Consider the following 16,148-nt stretch of genomic DNA (forward strand, 5'->3'; position numbering starts at 1 on the left):
CTCTCTCTCTCACACACACACACACACACAGGAATATCCAAGCTGTGAGAAAGAAGGAACTCCTGCCATTTGCAACAACATGGATGTACTTTCAGGGTATTATGCTTAGTGAAATAAGTCAAGCAGAGAAAGACAAATACAATATAGAATCTAAAAGAGCTCATAAAACAGAGTAGAATGATGGTTGCCAGGGCCTGCAGATATGAGAGAAAATAGGGAGATGGTCAAAGGGCAAAAACTTTCAGTTGTAAGATGAGTAAGTTCTGGGAACCCAATGTACAGTATGATTACTATTATTAACAATACTATATCATATATTTGACAGTTGCTGAAAGAGTAGTCTTTTTTTTTTTAAAGATTTTATTTATTTGACAGAGTACAAGCAGAGGGAGAGAGAGGGAGAAGCAGGCTCCCTGCTGAGCAAGGAGCCCAATGTGGGACTCAATCCCAGGACCCTGGGATCATGACCCAGGCCGAAGGCAGCCGCTTAACCGACTGAGCCACCCAGGCGTCCCAGCTGAAAGAGCAGTCTTAAATGTTCTCACCACACACAAAAAATGGTAATGTGTGAGGTGATGAATGTGTTACTAATTTTACTATGGTAATCATATCATAATACATATGTATATCAAAAAAATAATGTTAGGAATAATAAGAGCTAATATTCTTTGAGCACTTATGTGCCTTGTACTGTGCTTAGTACATATATGCTCATATATGGGCAATCCCCCATATATGTACACCCATTTTATTTATTTATTTATTTATATTTTTTTCCAAGTTTTTTTTTTAATCACCCAATGCTCATCATGACAAGAGCACTCCTTAATCCCCACCCTTTATTTCACCCTTTCCCCCACCAGCCTCCTCTCCGGTAACCATCAGTTTGTTCTCTGTAGTTGAGTGTGTTTCTTGGTTTGTCTCTTTTTTTTCCCTTTGCTCATCTGTTTTGTTTCTTAAATTCCATGTATGAGTGGAATTCATGTGGCCTTTGTCATATGGTATTTGACTGACTTATATCACTTGGCATTATACTGTCTAGCACCATCTATGTCATTGGAAATGGCAAGATTTCATGCTTTTTTATGGCTGAATAATATTCCACTGTGTGTATATATACCACATCTTCTTTATCCATTCATCAATCAACGGACACTTGGGCTGCTTCCATACCTTGGCTAGCGTAAGTAATCCTGCTATAAACATTGGGGTGCATGTATCCCTTTGAATTAGTGTTTTTGTATTCTTTAGGTAAATACCCAGTAGTGTGATTGCTGGATCATAGGGTAGTTCTATTCTTAACTTTTTGGGGAACCTCCACACCAGTTTGCATTCCCACCAACAGAGCAACAGGGTTCCTTTTTCTCCATATCCTCACCAACACCTCTTGTTTCTTGTGTTTTTGATTTTAGTCATTCTGATAGGTGTGAGGTGGTATCACACTGTAATTTGGATTTGCATTTCCCTGATAAGTGATGATGAGCATTTTTTCATGTATCTGTTAGCCATCTGTATGTCTTCTTTGGAAAAATGTCTATTCGTGTCTTCTGCCCATTTTTAGTTGGATTATTTGTTTTTTGGGCATTGAGTTTTATAAGTTCTTTATGTATCTTGCATACTAACCCTTTATCAGATATATCATTTGCAAATATCTTCTCCCATTCTGTAGGTTGCCTTTTAGTCTTGTTGATTGTTTCTTTGGCTGTGCAGAAGGGTTTTATTTTGATGTAGTCCCAATAGTTTATTTTTGCTTTTGTTTCCATTTCCTCAGAAGACATATCTAGAAAGAAGTTGTTATGGCGGATTCAAAGAAGTTACTGCCTGCGTTCTCTTCTAGGATTTTTATGGTTTCTGGTCTCACATTTAGGTCTTTAATCCATTTTGAGTTTATCTTGGTATATGGTGTAAGAAAGTGATCCAATTTCATTATTTTGCATGTTGCTGTCCAGTTTCCCCAACATCATTTGTTAAAGATATACTCTTTTTCCCATTGGATACAATTTCCTGTTTTGTCCAAGATTAATTGACTATATAATTGTGGGTCCTTTTCTGGGTTTTCTGGGTTTTCAGAGTACAGGTCTTTCACCTCTTTGATTAGGTCTATTCCTAGATATCTTATTATTTTTGGTGTGATTGTAAATAGGATTGTTTTCTTAATTTCTCTTTTTGCTGCTTCATTATTGGTGTAGATTTGGTATCCTGTGACTTTACTGAATTAGTTGATCAGTTCTAGCAGTTTTTTGGTGGAATCTTTCAGATTTTTTATATATGGTTTCATGTTCTGCGAAGAGTGAAAGTTTTACTTCTTCCTTACTGATTGGATGCCTTTTATTTTTTATTTTCTGATTGCAGTGGCTAGGACTTCCAGTACTATATTGAATAAAAGTGCTGAGTGGACATTCTTGTCTTATTCCTGACATTAGGGAAAAGGCTTTCAGTTTTTCCGCATTGAAGATGTTATTAGCTGTGGGCTTTTCATACTTGCCCTTTATTTTTTTTTTAAGATTTTATTTATTTATTTGACAGACACACAGAGAGAGAGGGAACACAAGCAAGGGGAGTGGGAGAGGGAGAAGCAGGCTTCCCACAGAGCAGGGAGCCTGATGCGGGGCTTGGTCCCAGGACCCCGGGATCATGACCTGAGCCGAAGGCAGCTGCATAACCACTGAGCCACCCAGGCGCCCCTTATATGCCCTTTATTATGTTGAGGTATGTTCTCTCTAAACCTACTTTGCTGAGGGTTTTTATCATGAATGGATCTTGTACTTTGTCAAATGCTTTCTTCACATCTATTGAAATGATCAGATGGCTCTTGTCCTTTCTTTTATTGATGTGACATATCACGTTGATTGATACATGAATATTGAACCTCCCTTGCAACGCAGAAATGAATCCCACTTGATTGCAGTGAGTGATTTTTTTTAATGCATTGTTGGATTTGATTTGCTAGTATTTTGTTGAGGATTTTTGCATCTATATTCATCAGGGATATTGGCCTGTAGTACTCCTTTTTTGTGGTGTCTTTATTTGGTTTTGCTATCAGGGTAATGCTGGCTTCATAGAATGTATTTGGAAGTTTTCCTTCTTTTTCTATTTTTTTGGAATCATTTGAGAAGAATAGGTATTCACTTTTTTTTTTTTTTAAGTAGGCTCTACGTCCAACATGGGGCTCAAACTCACGACCCTGGGATCAGGAGGCACATGTTCTACCTACTGAGTCAGTCAGGCTCCCCTGTATTAACTCTTCTTTAAATGTTTGGTAGAATATCTGGTCTTGGACTTTTGTTTGTTGGGGGTTTTTTGATTACTGATACAATTTCTTTTTTGGTAAATTTTTATCCCCATTTTAAAGATGAGAAAGCTGGGGGCACCTGGGTTGCTCAGTCATGATCCCAATGTCCTGGGATCTAGCCCCGCGTCAGGCTCCCTGCTCAATGGGAAGCCTGCTTCTCCCTCTCCAGCTCCCCCCTGCTTGTGTTCCCTCTCTCGCTGTCTCTCTCTGTCAAATAAATAAAATCTTAAAAAAAAAAAAGATGAGAAAGCTGAGGCACAGAGTACTAGATAGGACCAAGATCACAACATAGATCAGTCGAAAGCTTGTCAGGGTCTGAGAAATAAGTGTTTGGAAATGGTTTATTTGCCGTTCAATAGATTGAGGCAAAGAACACAAAAGAAAGAAAGGAGGGAAGGAGAGAGAGAGAGAGAGAAAGAAAGAAAGAAAGAAAGAAAGAAAGAAAGAAAGAAAGAAAGAAAGAAAGAAAGGAAGAAAGAGAGGGAGGGAGGGAGGGAGGGAGGGAGGGAGGGAGGGAGGAAGGGAGGGAGGAAGGAAGAAAGAAAAAGAAAAAGAAAGAAAGAAAGAAAGAAAGAGAAGAAAGAAAAAGAAAGAAGAAACAAAGAAAGAAAAAAAGAAAGAAAGAAAGAAAGAAAGAAAGAAAGAAAGAAAGAAAGAAAGAAAGAAAGAAAGAAAGAAAGAAAGAAGGGAAGGAAGGAAGGAAGGAAGGAAGAAAGAAAAAGAAAGAAAGAGAAGAAAGAAAAAGAAAGAAAAAAAAGAAAGAAAAAAAGAAAGAAAGAAAGAAAGAAAGAAAGAAAGAAAGAAAGAAAGAAAGAAAGAAAGAAAGAAAGAAAGAAAAGAAAGAAAGAAGGAAGGAAATAAAAGCGAGGGGAGGAGAAAGAGAAGGGTGGAGGGAGGAGGGGAGGGAGAGTTGTGGAAGGAAGAATATAAACACTGCCAAGAACAGGTCACCAAAAGTTGAGAGATTTTGAAGTTGGACAGGGTCATTCAGAAATGGAAAGAATAATTGACCACAAAGTGAAATTATCTCTGAGACAACAAAGGAACTAAGTTGCTCTGTGGATTCGTGTTTTAATTCTAAGGAACAGTTTTCCTATCTCATACCAGATTCTTTGTCTGGCTAACAGCATATGTGAGGAAACCTCTGTATATGCTTGATGTATGTCTTGGCACTTTTGGATTTTGGGCTAGAGGAGAAGGGATTTTGTGCTAAAGAATGGAGTAAAGATAAAGGACTAAGAAGAGGATGTTGGAACCAATCTCAGTCCAGCCTCTTTTGCTAGGCTGGAGCCCCAGAGAATAAAGAACGGGACTGGCTTTGTGAAAGCTCTGAGAGACACTGCATCAAGGCCCAAGGCACAAGAAATAGTCCCCCGGTGTGAGGCAGCCTTTCTTTCCCCTTCTCCATATACCCCAGGGCTGTGCTGGCTCTTTGCGGATTTCCAGAGCAGATTCCTGGGACAGACATTAAGGTTCTCACTAGGGAGAACCACTAGCAGTGTCCCTGGGAGCTCCCTCAAGGAGCTAACAGACATTTCGCAAGGATGGCGCAGATACGGCAGCTGACGGTGCTGACACTCCAGTTTTGTTAACAGAAGCACAGAGCGGGGGAGAGGCTGCTCATGTAAGGACTGTGGGGGAGCTTATAAATAACCTCAGTGAGACAAAGGAGGCCTGGCTAGAACTGGCCAGCTGGTGGTTGTGATGTAATTTGGTGATACAACCACACGTTCTATGTTTGGGGCAATGACTTCACTCGGTAAACCAAAATGGACAATTGGAAATGCGGTATTGTGGTATAATCTCATGAATACAATGGGATTGAAGGGTGGAGATTAATGAAGAGCCCAAATTACATTTTACCCCCCAAAATATAGATACAGATATATAGTATGTCTATCCATCTATAAATAACTCTAAAAAATAAGATATTCTTAAATGTTTTAAATAAATGTTTCTAAAATGTAGGATTCACGATGGGTTGCAGTGTTCTTATGAGCTTAGAAATCATATAAAGTGACCCAAGTAGCCTTATAATGTGGGCTCTTTGGGATTCTATGATGTCTGAGAACAATGTATATGGGATGTGTATAAAGCTGTATTGCTATGAAGAAAATTGGAGGAAGCAAACATTTAAATTTGGAGTTTGGGGGTGCCTGGGTGGCTCAGTCGTTAAGCGTCTGCCTTCGGCTCAGGTCATGATCCCAGGGTCCTGGGATCAAGCCCCACATCGGGCTCCCTGCTCGGCGGGGAGCCTGCTTCTCCCTCTCCCACTCCCCTTGCTTGTGTTCCTGCTCTCACTGTCTCTCTCTCTGTCAAATAAAGAAATAAAATCTTTAAAAAAATAAAAAAATAAAAATAAATAAATAAATAAATAAATTTGGAGTTTAACGTGGACTGTCCCTCCTAGGACTCTCTCCTTCACTTACCCAACCCTGGCCACAAGGGCCACCCCGCCCTTCCTCCTTGATCACAAGGTTCACTCCAATTTTGCATCCTTGCATAGGTGGTTCCCTATGTCTGGAATTCTCTTCTCTCATTATCTACTAATTAACCCTCTCACTTTCTTTAAGTCTTTGCTCAAATGTCACCTTATCCAAGAGTCTACTATTGTATCACCCTATTTAAAATTGCAACTCGAACTTTTCCCAGTTCCTCATGCTATTGACCCCCCCTTTACCCTACTCTAATTTTTCTTTTTTCACAGTGTTTATCAATTTCCAGCATGCTATGCAATTTGCTTATTTCTTATGTTTACTGTTTATAGTTGGTTCTCTGTGCCTTTCTTCCATCCCCTCTCTGACTGCAGTGTTATTCACTATTCGCTGTGTGATTCACTGATGGATCCAAGTGGCACATAGTAGGCCCTCAATACTTGCTAAGTAAATAAATTCATAGTGTGGGCTGTAGAGAAAAATCCTCTGGCTGTTTTATTTTATCACTTTCAGTGCTGTTCCCTCTAGTATACTATTTAATGTTCCCTTAAAAAAATTAAGAGTGAGGGGCGCCTGGGTGGCTCAGTTGGTTAGGCAACTGCCTTCGGCTCAGGTCATGATCCTGGAGTCCCGGGATCGAGTCCTGCATCGGGCTCCCTGCTCAGTGGGGAGTCTGCTTCTCCCTCTGATCCTCCCCCCGTCATGTGCTCTCTCTCTCTCAAATAAATAAAATCTTTAAAAAAAAATTAAGAGTGAAAAATTCAATTAAGGGCGCCTGGGTGGCTCAGTCATTAAGCGTCTGCCTTTGGCTCAGGTCATGATCCCGGAGTCCTGGGATCAAACTCCGCATCGGGCTCCCTGCTCGGCAGGAAGCCTGCTTCTCCCTCTCCCACTCCCCCTGCTTGAGTTCCCTCTCTCGCTGTGTCTCTCTCTGTCAAATAAATAAATGAAATCTTAAAAAAAAGAAAGAAAAATTCAATTAATAGGTTGCTATGTTTTTAAAATACAAAAAGAAATTATATATATTCCCCAGGGAACTGATTAATGATTGACCACTTATTTCGGATAAATAGACCTGGTCTCAAAGCAACTTCATTATGAAACAGTTATCAGTTTCCTTTGCGAAATGTATTTGAAGGCTTACTGTAATACATTTTGCAAAGGAAACTCAAATTATGTATACTCTCCAAATTTTAACTTTGTCTTATCTTTTTCTTGGAAGAAATAGATAAGTAGTATTGTCTCATTTTTGCTATCAGGGAAAGGGATTTACTTATCTCCACTCATCCATGACAAGGAAGATAATCCAGAAGTCATGACTTTTATAACTCATCTAGAAAAGCACTGACCAAAGAATCTTCGCAGGGACTGGCTGATGTAAACTAGGGAGAAAACTAGGTGTAATCTGGCTCCTAAATAATTCCTGCACTCCCTGAAATAACCAACTAATTAATAACTTGTGTAGAGATAAATTATTTCATCCACTTTTCCACCCTAGGCGGAAAATGTCCACATGAAGGACTCCCTTGATGGAGTTGAAAAAGTGTCTTAGTATCCTCTAGGATAAATCTGGAAGTGTTTCAGTGGCTTGCACCGATCTTGCATCGTTGTCTCCTCTAGGCTTACACAGAGAAGTCCCTGTGTGCTGGCGATGAATCACTGTGTGGGTAGGAATTAATTATGAAAATATAATCCCTTCTCTGAAGAGGTAACCTGGCAACGAATTTACTTGAATGGGTCATCCATAGTAAATGACTAACCTATATCTATTAAAAAGGAGTTACCCACAGGAATGGTCTTTGTCCCTTAAGAAAATGAGTAAACACTTAAATCTTAAGACTTTGAGTCATGAGGCCATATGGACTGACGCAAGGCATTGCTTCCCTTAAGGGGTTAGCCGCTGGTACTAAGAAAAAGGGGTAGCCAAATGGGTTGTTATGGAGACAAGGGATGAGTCACCCTCTTGCCTTTATTTCTGGTAATCTTGAGTCATTTTAGAGATTGATAAAGATCATGCCCTTGCTACTTAGCGGGCTTACACTTAATCGTAGGATCAGACATTTTTTGGCTTCACTTCCTTACTCACACATCCCCGTGCACCCCCTTTTGGCACCAGTTTCATGCCCCTAAAAGCTAGCAAAAGGATTTTGCTGTGATCAGGGTATGCCCGGGTAATTTCTAATTTCTACATATGTGGTAAAAAGGGCTCATTAGTATCCAACCTGAAGCCTATATGAACCCTTCTAAGATAAGTGTAAAAAGCAATCTAATAAAATCATTAAAAATATCATTGCGTAACTTCTATGTACAGTTTACTGTGCAGTTTGAAAAAAAGGGACAAGCCCAATATTAATCCTCAAGCAGTAGGCTGGCTGATTTCTACAGATGCAGAGATTTTAGGACCATGATACAAAAAGCAAGAACCCTAGAGGAAGCATCTCTCCAGGGCAGGGAGATGCTCAAACAACAGATTCACCTTCTCACAGTTTTAGAGGCTGGAGGTGTGAGATCGAGTTGTCAGCAGGGTTGGTTTCTTCTGAAGAAAGAAGATGCCTTGGCTTCCAGATGGCCTTCTCCTCCCTGATTCCTCACATGGTCTTTCCTCTGTCCGTGTCTTTGTCCAGATTTCCTCTTCTTATAAGGACACCACTCATATTAGATTAGGGCCTGCCTTAATGACCTCATTTTAACTTAATTTCTTCTTTAAAGCCCTTATCTCCAAATAGTCATTCTGAGGTACTGAGGGTTAGGACTTCAACATATGGCGTTTGAGGGGGACACAACTCAGCCCACAACGGAGAGAGAAGGGGAAGGAGTGGAGAGGGGACAATTGTTACTTTAGCTAGTGTGGTCAGGGAACATTCCTCCAAGGAGGCCATATTTGAGCTGAGACCTAAAAAATGAGGAGAGGGCAGCCATGAAAAGATGTAAGGAAAGGGGACTCTTGGTTTAGGCTCAGGTCGTGATCTTGGGGTCGTGAGGTTGAGTCCCGCGATGAGTTCTGTGCTCAGCGCAGTCTGCTTAAGACTCTCTCTACCCTGCTCTCTCTCTCTCTCTAAAATAAATAAATAATTTTTTCTTAAAAAAAAAAGATGCAAGGAAAGAGGGGACAGCAAGCAGAATGTCACTGAGAGTGGCAACAGAGACAAATGCCAGAATAGACATATATTGGGCGTCTCCTGCCCCAGAAGCCCTCCCCTTGTCACCCTAACAGGGTGGCTCCTGGCAGCTTTGTTAGTACCTCATGACTTTCCACCTCAGCGGGAGTTGATAGAATCAGGAGTGAACTATCGAAACAAACTGAGCACTTGGGTTCTCTCATCCGGAAGCTGGGATTTGGGCCCCTGAGAGACCATCAGTCACTTGGTACATGTGGCTGTGAGACAAGACACATGGAGAGATCTGAAGTATTTAATGCCACCAACAAAAATCTTTTTCACAGTTAAGTGGGCACCAGGTCTTTGAGAATCTTCTCTTGAGACAGCCCTCTTTGGTTCCACAACTCTTCCATCCACCTTGTGTGGCCTTGCGTTCATGGCTGCATCCACCTCCTCCACAGTGGCATACGTGACAAACCCAAAGCCTCTGGAGCGCTTGGTGTTTGGATCTCTCATTACCACACAGTCCGTAAGCGTTCCCCATTGCTCAAAATGGCTCCTCAGACTCTCATTGGTTGTTTCAAAGCTCAAACCTCCGATGAAGAGCTTCCGCAGCTGTTCAGGCTCTTTGGGAGACTCTGACTTAGACCTGACGGTGGTGGGAGGGGAGACGTAAACGATGCTTACTCTGCGGCGTCCACGGGCAGAAAGCGAGATCTGAAGTATTTAAACTCCTGGTTCCAGGCCTTTTCAGAGGCCTTGTCTTTTTTCTGCATTTGGATTGTATGTGTCACCCTTGCCACCACCACCCCTACACCCCCTGGCTTTTTAAAATCCTTTTTTTCTTCTTAGGCTTGCTAGAACTGGTTTCTGTCACTTGCCACCAAGTGACCCCCTAACACAGAATATAAGCGCCCTCAGGGCCTCCCTGGAGTCTGCTTGATTGTGGAAGGCCGGGTCCTCCAGCTGTGCTGCTCTAGAATGCACGAGAGAAAGCTGGCTTTCCGTGATGTCACCTTAGCTGCTGCCCTTTGACTCCTGTTCCGGAATCTCCCCCACTGAATCTCACATTGCCCACCCAGGGGCATGGGAGACACCCTGCTGCTGGGAAATCTTTTCTGGGAACTTGACCTTGGGTTGCACTTTCTCTGCGAGGCAGCCTGTCCACCGTCAGCTCAAGCTTGCTTGGATCCCCGATTTTCTGGTCTTCATCCCTAAAAATCCCCAGGAGTTCTGGCCTCCATCCTGCTGTATTCTGCTTCCCACCTATCCCTCAGCAGATTCTTTCCTCTTCTCTCCTCACATATCATACTTTCCCTCCCAAAAAAATACATTTCTCACTTTATATAGATTCCCCCCGGCCTTTACTAAAACTGAAACAGTCAAAACACTCTGGCTGCGACCTCTCTGCGCATCTGCTAGGTTGGGGAAAGAAGAGGTGAGGAGGCCAGCTGGAAAGTGCATGGGACCCTACTGATTAGCATCGCCTCCCTGGAGCCAGAGGTCTGAGTGCAAACGGAACTGTGGGCATTGCTGGGTTGTGCAGGGTGGGGCAGAGCAGGACTGACAGGCTCTTGCAGTGATCCTTCCAATCTGTACATTGGCACCGTGCTGTGCATATTTTCAATGCATCTGTTAGTCAGCAACCATAAATATCTCTGTGGAATGAACTGGGGAGATCTGGTTTGTACAGAAAATAGGAGAATGTGAAGGAGGATTTTCCCCTCTCTGAACTTTTGAAGGGCATGCCATGTGCTTTGAATGCACAGGGGCAGAATGAAGGTCATAAGGCTTGAGAGAAGCTAAGAGGCATGTACTTACAGCTGGCTGTTTACTATAAACTCTCTATTGCCCACAAACGCACATTCTAATCATACCCAGAGCATGAGGCAGTAAATGGTGGTAGGTATTTTTCTAATCCAAGTTTTAGGTCAAAGCTCTCCAAATCCCTTATTATCATTAGCTGCAATGATACTGATGATCCTGGGACACTCAGAGCTACTTTCCCATGGTCCCATCCAGAGTAAATGTCAAAGGTGTTACAATTAAATAGGAAGCTTCTGTTTGTTCTAAATCTAGCATCAGATTGGAGGTGGGGTAGGAATTAGGCCATGAAAAGTGGAGTCCATGTTTATAGAGATGAGAATGGGCATTATGACCTTGAAGTTAATAAAAGCCCTTCCTGGGGGCAAAGACAAGTCAGAGCTGAAGGATTGATTCCTGGTGATGTACTGGTATAAGAGCAAGAAAAATTTACCTCTCACTGGTATAGTATTCCAGGAGATGAACTGTTATTATCTCCCTTGCAAATAAACAACAGTTTCAACTATAACCATTATCACTACCCATTGCTCATCCTGCCTCTGCTGCCAACCTCCTCATCATATCATCATTCACTCAGGCGTGACATGTCTTCTGCAGAGCACACAAAGGGAGGACGTGCTCTCTGCCCTCAGGGAGCTCCAGACCGTTGGGTCAGACACCCACGTACATAAACAACTCACTACAGTGCAATGTGGTAACTGCTGGAGCAGAGGAATATGACACATGCTCTGGGAGGACGGAGCAAGAAACAAGTCATCCTTCTTGGGAGTGTGGAAAGGTGGGGCAGGGCCATGGAAACAGCCTGACCAGAGCCACCAAGGGCTAAGGGTACTGACATGGTAGCAACGAGAGGAGAGAACACGGACACTGGGTTCATTACATGCGCAGAGCTCCTCCAGGCATTTCCTAGACTCTAACTCATTTAATCCTCACAACGAATCTGTGAGCTAGGCATGATGATTTTCCTCCTTTTGCTGATAAGGAAACTGAGGCTCAGAGAGATAACTTGCTGAGAGTGACACAACTAATGCATGGCAGAGTTGGGGTTTGAAACCAGGCAGCGAGGCCTCGAGCTGTGCTATGAACCGTGATGCTCTTCCGTGCTTCCCGTGAGAGCACACAGGATGCGTGGTGGTGGGTAGTGGTGGGTAGTTGTGCTGTAGTCAGATTCTGAATGTCCTTTAATGCCATATGCTTTATCCTAGTATGAGGGAGACTTTTTAAACAGACATGATTAGGGGTGCCTGGGTGGCTCAGTCAGTTAAGCATCTGCCTTCGACTCAGGTCATGATCTCGGGGTCCTGGGATCAAGCCCCACATCAGGTTCCCTGCTCAGTGGGGAATCTGCTTCTCCCTCTCCCTCTGCTGTTCTCTCTCCCTCTGTGTCAAATAAATAAATAAAATCCTTTAAAAATAAAAAAAAAATAGACATGATTAGGTAGATCTTTGCTGTAGGGAAATAAAGCACAGGCTGGATGAATGATGAATTGGGGAAGAGAGGCAGAAAGGAGACAAGGGGGAGACTATTGTAATACTCTGAGAGAGCAGCCAGAACAGTGGCCACGGGAGCAGGAAGAAGTTATTTCCATTTGTTCACCAAAGAAGGTTTAGAGCTGAATAGCTGGATGGCAAATACCTGGCATGTGTGCCACCACCCGAAGCAAAACTGGTAACTAAGCAGAGTACTTTTTTTTTGGTGAGGTCAGATGCTGCCTCAGAATCCTTCTCAACACAGTGCTCTCCACATAGTAATAGCAACGACTAATTGATCAGAGTCAGGACATTAGATGAAACCTATTTGCCGTCCCTTGTTGGAATAGACATTTCAGGCATGAACTGTAATAGGACTCAATGGCGGATGGAATGCCTGAATGAGGGAAAGAGGATGGTTATAGTTAACTTGGAGGCTTCTGACTTGGGTGCTTGACTAGAAAGTGAGGTTATTGATTCTGATAGAGAACAAAGGAGACACGGGTTGGAAGGGGAAACCATGAGCTTTGTTTTGCAGATACTGAGATCTCAAATTCAACAGGGCTTTCACGTGTAAAGCTTGAGGTGGAAATTTGGGTCTGAGCTCAGGAGAGACTAAACTGGAACTCTGATTAGAAGGAATATCACTGAGGTGTGGAAAGTGAATGCCATCTCCCAGAAGGATAGAATGGAGGAGGGGTAAGGATGAAACTCGGGAGCGCCAGTCCCTCAGCCCTGCAAGGAGAGGGAAAGAACATTGGAGATAGAGGTAGTCAGGGGTGTTAGACCGTGCAGAGAGGTCAAGAGCAATGATGAAGGTTGCGACGAGGATTCGGTAATGGGGAGATCCTTGTCACCAATCTTGAGAGAGCATTTTTGATAGTAGGGGGTGAGTGGGAACTAACTTATGTGGTTTGGTTTCTGAAAAGAAGGTGAGGAATATAAAACTATTCGGTCGAGGGTTTGGAGGCAGGGTTAAGGGAATAAACCAGAAGGCGTTGCTGATGGGAAGGAAGGATCAGGTGAACAGGAGGAGATCGAAGGTTGGAGAGGGGAAGCAGTAGGTATGCACCGAAGCAAGAAGAGATGAATTAAGAACAAGGAGGAGTCCTTGGAAAGAACAAACACTAATCACAGAGTGTAATTTTATGTTTATTGGTGTGATTCATACCACTAGTCCAAGGTTCTTTTTTCGTCACTATTTTATGCCCGGTGCCCAGTAAAACACCAGGCACTGAATAAATACACAGTGAATAAGGTGAATGAATGGCTGAATGACATCGCTTCTTCTTAGTCGTGAAGGAGGGAGTCACTAGGGCAAATGTTCTTGGTGGTAGGGGACGGAGGAAATCATTTGTAGCTGGTGATAAATGAATTCACCAGAATTCATATAAAAGCTCTACCAGAATTTTCACTCTTAAAGGCAAAGAAAGAGAGGGAAGGCAATAGTCATTATTTCCCTTAGAAAGACATTAAACTAAAACTAAACATAAACTGAAAGTTGTATGAGGATTTCTGAAGATCAATAATTAGTGATGGAGGTGGTACTTCCTTTATAATTTTCTTTTCTTTCAAGAACTAACACCCAAGATAAGTACAAAGTAACCACCTCTGTTTTCTAGCATTTATCTGGTCAGCAGATGCTTTCTAGAATATATACGCTTTAGAGGTGCACTGCTTTTTACGACGTAAGTGTGATCAGGTCTGGGCAAAAAGTGCTCCTTCCACTTGTGTCTTTCCCCTCGAGATTAAAAAAAAAATTTCTTTTAATGTTTTCCCTTTGCCATAGCCTGTGAGGAAACAAACTTATATAGCTCCTTGCCAAAAAACACAATAGGGGCAGCAGCATCATCATATTTGTGCCTCTTTATAATTAAGATGAGATTGATATGAAAAAATATTTTTATTCCTTTCATGATATTATAAATTCTATGTTATTCCTTCTGCTCTTTCTCGGCTTATCTGCTTTTTCTGAAAGGTAGGCACTTTCACACATCGATAACTCCCGGGCTACCGGGTTTTTTAGACAGCTCTCTCTAAGATTCTTCACTCCCCATTCCTCACCACCTCTTTATATTTCAAATGCCAGTGAACTCTGGAGCAGGAATCAGCTGCATCCCAAGGACACCAAAAAGGCCCCAGGGCCTCAGATTTCCCACTTCAAGAAGGGATGGAACCCCTGTTCTTTATGGGGATTGTATGATTGAGTGCTAAGTCCTTTATGCTCTTGAAACAGGTATGAAATTCCTGGAGGAAAAGGCTGAGTAAGAAAAACCCAGCAAGGTTGTGACTCATAGATCAGCTGGCCTTGCAGAGGCCTCCAGCTTCTGTCCCCCCAAAGCTGAAGAAGAAGCAGAGTCCAAAGAAATGGGTCTCATGACCATTGTTCCGTAAAGCTGATTTCCTATAGAGCAGAGGCGTTAATGTTTTGGGTTAGTTCTCTTTGGCTGTTTTTTTAAAATGGCAATTCCGCATATTATCACAGTAGAAATCAAATCATGTGCTTCTGTGTTTGGACATCAGGGCGCCTCCTATTCCTGGCTTGGTGGGTTTAGAGTTGTTTATTATGTGCCCAAGCAAAAGAGCCCCTCTGGGGAAATCCCTTCCTTTCCTGCTGCTACAGGTAAGCATGTCCCTGCATTTAGAAATAGGGCGTTCTCACAATTTTAGTGCATGTGGGGAAATCATAGATGGAACTCAAGCCAAGAAGAACAGTTTATTGGCTGGCTTGGCGGTAGAGGCTCTCACCACCCAGGAGACTTGCTTCAGACAAGGATGGAGTCTTGAATCTGGGTGTAGGCCCTCGGGTGGATCAAAGCTCCAGTCTTGATTTGAAGTCAGAGGGAGCCTCTGCCGTTGAATGGAAGCAGTGGGCAGTGTGGCTTTAGTCAAAGCCATAAGGACCTGCAGTTCAGTCCTGTGAACACTAGGGCCTGGTAGGGGACAGAGGGAACACGCCAGCGTGGCACTGGGGGCAAGAGATCCAGGTCCCATATTCATAAAGAGCCTTACATTTGGCCTTTTGTGCTATCTGCAAATGAGGTTATGAATTCAGACACGAAGTTGTACTTTCAGGAGGGAAAAAAGACAATGTTCATTATATACTTTTAATTTTAAAAGCACAAACATTAAAATAGGCTACGATTTTAAAATCTCGGTTAGCCATATGTGCATGTTTTTTAGTACACCAGGAGCCTCAAAAGTGGGATTGATCTGCCCTTCCTCTGCTTTCCTGCTAGCAATGGGGCTTTTAGTAAGTGTGGACTGAATAACTAGGAGGCATATATTCTGAATAATACAGGCTTATGGAGAGTTTGCCAAGAGAAACCGTTCTATATCCTTTTCCTGGCAGTCAAACATCACCTGGCCGCCCCCGGGAATGTGTTGACCACAGGCAGCTCCTCCCCACCCCCCATGCTGGGGCTGCCAGAATGACAGTGGGGTCCACACGGATCCCAGCTGTATGAGATTCAGCTTCCTCCCAACACAGTGGCTCCTTGAGTGGCTCCACCCATCTACTGAGCACCTGGGTGGTGGGAAGACCAAGATGTTTATGGTATATCTAGAAGAGAGCACGTGAAAAGAAAAATAATAATAGTGCTGGTTTCTCCCTCTGTGTGCGGAGAAGAACATCTCATGAGGATTTATAGTTCATGTTTCACCATAGAGCTGAGCTTTCACTATCCGCAAGGCCTTTGGAATGAACGACAATAGGAACGCTGATTTCTCCCTTGCCTGTTCACACCTCATCAGTCGCTGAAGCTGTACCTCCAGCCTTGCATCTAGAAATGCACTGAGTATCAATATAATCAGCCGCAGAGCTTTGGTATACAAACATTCAGTTAAACAGTGTGAACACAGATAAACAAGTAGTCGTATCTTGGGGGGGGCGGGTGATAGGAACAATAATCCCTTTTTAATTCCATCCAATGAATATCTATCTAGGCTTACTCTATGTAAGTACTGTGCTAGGTCCCAGGAGGAGAAAGAATTTGCTTCTTGTCCTCAGAGACTTTGGCTACAGTTTGG

This window comes from Eumetopias jubatus, unplaced genomic scaffold, assembly GCF_037043125.1.
Source record: "Eumetopias jubatus isolate StellerSeaLion01/CBP00866 unplaced genomic scaffold, mEumJub1_p1.0 scaffold_7, whole genome shotgun sequence".
NCBI lineage: Eukaryota > Metazoa > Chordata > Mammalia > Carnivora > Otariidae > Eumetopias > Eumetopias jubatus.